At 34.0% G+C, this 5,218-nt stretch overlaps 1 pseudogene; it reads right to left on the bottom strand.

The window, feature by feature from the left end:
* Positions 1-914: 914 nt before the first annotated feature.
* On the bottom strand, positions 915-4,526 carry LOC123660948 (annotated as a pseudogene).
* Between the last annotated feature and the right edge of the window lie 692 nt (positions 4,527-5,218).

Here is a 5,218-nt window from a genome sequence, read left to right as displayed (position 1 = left end):
ATAATTTCAAAATTCTACCGGCTACAATTAAAGTGTTAAATACCATTCCTTCAATAATGAAACATCTAAGTTTTTTATATTTAAATAGGTACATAGAAATACGTATAAATATGTAGGTGGTAAAATATAGACTACATACAATTTTGTATTACGACTTTACAACAGATATTTTGTAGACGTTCCGCCTTAATAATACGGTATGAACATTATTACTTTTTAGAATTATTGTAAAATAAACATATCTGTGTTCAGAATATTTTTATATCAGTAACATACTAAACTATTTTTATAAAAAATATTTAGCAGGTACCCTCAATAGGATCTGTAGTACAGTGGAATAAGTAGTAGTAGATAGAACACAGAAATCACCACAGAAGTCAATCTGCACCAGCGAGTATAACGCCTTACAGACTACTATTTTCCAATCACCCCTTATCTGGTTTTGGCCTACATTTGTTAACTAGCCTCTTTTTATCACACACCAATTAAAACATAAATTTTAGTTCAAACTAGGCATAAAATAATTTGAAATAGGTACCAAAGACATGCGGACTGTCCGAGCAATGGGTCATCGATCCTTATGACATCAGATGTTTTAAGTTTTTAAATCTTTGACAAAAGCTCACAATTGATACATTTTGTATTTAAGACAATAAGTGTATATGACTTAAAAATAAATAATTTTAATTTAGTGCATGGCAGAGTTACGCTATTGTGGAACTCTTGATTATCATTGATTATAATAGTTTTTGAACAAAAATCCACAACCGGTTATATACTTTAAAATAAATTGAAAATTAGATTAAATATATTTTTATTTTGATATTACGTGTAATAAATATTGTTTATTATGATAAAATACATATTGTTACAAATTAATATCTTATTATACAAGAAAACATACTTTAAAAAAATTAAGGTAGTTCCAGAGCCATGACACAGAGCGAGTCATGCGGGGGTGGCACTTTGAAGATGGGTATACCGCTACTGTCCCGGTGCTCCGCGTAGCGGACCTTCTGCAGGACGCGGAGCCCGAGGCTGCTGCAGATGCGTTGAGAGTACGCGCCTGTTGCGTCCACTTTGAACAACTGTAATTAGTGTTTTACGTATTTACTGTTTACAATAGTCTACAGTCTATGTTTTTATTTATATACATGGGCATTTGCCTCACCCTGACTCGAAGCTAAAAATTGATATTTTAGAATGATAAGGATTTTTTTTTAATTTTAGATTTAGCCAAAACCTCTATAAGCAATTATTGAAATAGTGTAGATAGTGAAAGTAAAGTGAAAGTAAGAAGTGTAGATAGTGAGAAATTACGGTAAATAAAAAGAATTTACTTTTCAACTTCTTAAAAAAATTCTAGGTAGTCGAAATCGAAGTGATCCCAGTAAATATATACTCATATCAATATGCTACCCCATTAAGCAAAATATTTGAAAAAAAATTAGACTAAACCAACTTCATTTCAATTTTAAGGTTAACGGTATTTTCTACAGTGAACAATATGCCTCTACTAGACGTCACTCTACGACAGATTCTGGTGGCACTTCTCAAGTATATGATGCTTGGGAGAGGTCACAAAATGCTATTAGTGTATTTTGTGAGTTTTGAAAGGCGTTTGATAGCGTGGACTACGGGATTCTATTCCTTAAAATTCCTGCTATTCCTGCATGTTAAATCATTAACTGCTCAAGCTACTCAGCTTAAGAACTCCCTACCCTTACCCATTAGACACGCTGAATCACTTGCAGTTTTCAAAAGTCTGTAAAACACTATTTCCTTCAATTTTAATCCTTACCTTATCTATCCAGGCACATATTCTCTACTGTCTTCACTAATCATAATAATTAACTAATTACATATATATATATATATATATATATATATATATATATATATATATTGACGAGGCGTTGGCGCAACGGTCACAACACTGGTTTGTGGCTGTTGCGCTGGCGGTTGCGGGTTTGATCCCCGAACATAACAAACATTTGTATTGTTCATACCGATGGGTGGGTGTTTGAGCAGTCCTTGGTTGTCCGGCAGCCCTGATTGTTATCATGTAAACCTGATAGCGATCGTTACTCATAGTAGGGAATATATCCACCAACCCACATTGGAGCAGTGTGGTGTATTAAGCTCTAATCCTTTTCCTACATGGGGAAAGAGCCTATGCTCAGCAGTGAGCGTGTAATTTCAAGCTGAAGCGTATTTGTATATATACGTTCATTTATGAGCAAACAGTCTATGTATCATTTCCTCTGCCAAAAGGTGGCCTTAAAGAGATTGCTTATTAGATATAATGCTGCCTTTTGGACTTACCTCTTGTTTTTTGTGTTGTTGCTCATTCTTGGTATTAAATAAAGAGTTTATATAAATCTATTCAGTAAACTCGAGTATTACAGTGTCAATAAATAATAATTGATCACCTTTTAATATAATTTGATATTAATTTTAATATCAAATTACACACCTTAAATCCATGTTCCAAAGCCTTTTCTATGCTCCTTTTCATTAATTCTTTCGCCAGTCCTTGACCACGCGCTTGCTGGGAGACAGATATAATTCGGCATTCCAGGATGCGATCCACTTGAAACGTGTTAAATAGGTCCAGGTCACGACTCACCGTGTATAGAATGCTAAAGATCTGTAATTATTTAAAGAAATAAATATTTACAAAATTATTTCATGTATTTTTGTTTTTGTTTTTTTTTTTTTTTTGTAAAAGTCTCGTATATTTTATGTACTAAGAATGTAAAAATCTGAATAAACACTCTTTAAAATTTTAATACGACAGTAGTAAATCTACTAATAAATAAGTACTGAATCTATATTATCTATCTATATCTATAATCTATCTATCTATACATTGTATAAAAGCGAAAGGTCACTCATCACGAAATCTCCGAAACTATAACACTCACAAACTTGAAATTTGGTAGGCTCCTTATAGGACATAGATATCTGCTAAGAACAGATTTTACGAAACTCGACCCCTAAGGGGGTAAAACGGGGGTTGGAAGTTTGTATGAAAGTCCTATGTTTTTGAAGTAAGAGACTTGAAATTTAAGATGTATGCTCTATAGATGGTGAAAAGGTGTCCAAATAATGTATCTTTAGAAATAAACTCCCCTTTGGGGTTAAAACTCTCACCCCCTACTCAAATACTCAATCTCAATCCTTAAAATAAAACTAAGAATGTGGTGTATAGAGGGGTTTTATAATAATAACTATTAAATTATACTAAATTGTGCCTTTTAAAAAGTTACTCAGTGTGATAAGCATTTCAAGTGACTGAAATAAAAAAATAATTTGCGTTAAACATCTTAATAGTAATGCATGTCTTCATAAACACGCGGGCAACAGTTAGTGTATTATAAAACGAAGTCCCCAAAAGTGTATGTGATCGATTCCACCAATGGAGGGAGTGCTTCAAGAGGAAGGTTTACGGAACGGCTAAGCCGATTTTGATGAGAGTTTCACTGGAAGTTTGCCGGGAAAACTTTGTGACACATTGATTTCAACGCAGGCGAAGCCGCGGGCACAGCTAGTATATTTATATACATTCACTAATTAACCTGTAAAAAAGTTCAAATAACTTTTATAAAACAATTAGTAGACCACATAGTAAAGCTGTTAAAAATTGATTAGACAAAATGCCGATTTCAAGTTTCACGAGTACACAACCCACACACGTACACAAGGAGTTTTATGATAAAAAGAAAATCACTAAATTCACAAATAAATATAGCACACAATTGTACCTTATTGAATTTCTCATCAGATGACTGGTGGATCTTCTCGATGGACTGTTCGATGTCCCCGGGTCACAATATTCCATTCAAGGCCACGCCTAATACCTGAAAATTGTACATGACTATACTAGTACTTAAACGCCAATAGCGTAGCGTGTAGTAATAGTATGTTTTTTTCTCTAATACGAGAATACCTATTTGGTTTAATTATCGCGATTAAGAAATAAACGCATAAATGTAAAGGATTAAATCAGCGAGAGAATGAGAAAGAATACATTGCATAGTGTTTATTTATTTTTTTATTAAAGAAAAATCTCTCGTAGGCTAATTTTTAGAAGTTGCACTTCTGCCGTGTGTGAATTGCACACACACCTTTATTTCTGTTTAAACAAGACGACATCTGTCGGGTCAGTTAATTCGATTGATAATTTTTAAATTAATATTTTTATCAATTAATTTTATATGATCAGTTTCTTATGTGTATATTATTTATGATTAACTATCTATTTATTTATTAATCATGATTCTAAAAGGAACAAAAATATTTTACAAAATTTAGACAGTATTTACCGTGTCTCTGTCAAGAGCAGCAATAGACAAGCCATCAGCCATTGTAGCAGCACACAGCCTCTCCAGCGCTGCGTGTGGCTGTCCTCGCTTACAGAGTTCGACAGCCTTGTTTAGGGGCTCATCAGCGAAGAAGCTGTCCCGCAAGTGCCGAAGCACTGCCTCGCTCATCTCCGGTGTAATCGTTGTGTACAGCACCATGACTAGAACAGATATGTGTCTATATATATGAGACAGTCATTAATACGGACGAAAAGGGAAGTTCGGCGCGGCGTCCTGAAGTTGACAGCACTGTCGCGCAATTCGATCAAGATGAAAAGACAACGACTCATCGAACGATTGAGAAGAAAAATTTCTGGAAATCATTAAAACGCAGATTATGGCATTTACGATGTAGTTTCTTCGCTTGATAATCCTACTATTCGCCCACTTGCTGCAGCCAGTGTTTTGACGGATACGCCAACACGTCACAATATTTTATAAAACAAAAGAAATTGAATCAGAGGAGCCTTGCACATAAACGTTTGTGCCGGGCGAGTGCGAGAAAAATCTCACTCTAGGAGAAACTTGTTTAATTTTGTGTTCAATTAAGAGTAATGTAAAATAAAATTAAATACACAAATATATTCTATTTGGTTTTAATTTAGTGTACTGTGCTCGTCCAAGCTCAATTTTCACTACTTGTTGTTGTGACTGCAAGAAGCTGTGGATTCAGCGGCCACACTCTAGGAGACCATATAGGAGGCTAACCCTACAAAAGGAGACTAATTTACAAACAACTGTTTTACTTTTACTTTATACATGACTGTACTGTAATACTTTTACTTTATACATAACCATATAAAGTATGAAATACAAAATCAAAACATATAAACTTATAACTACATGTTCAC

This window comes from Melitaea cinxia, chromosome 16 (genome assembly GCF_905220565.1).
Source record: "Melitaea cinxia chromosome 16, ilMelCinx1.1, whole genome shotgun sequence".
In the NCBI taxonomy this organism is placed as follows: domain Eukaryota; kingdom Metazoa; phylum Arthropoda; class Insecta; order Lepidoptera; family Nymphalidae; genus Melitaea; species Melitaea cinxia.
This window is presented reverse-complemented; position numbering and strand designations above follow the sequence as displayed.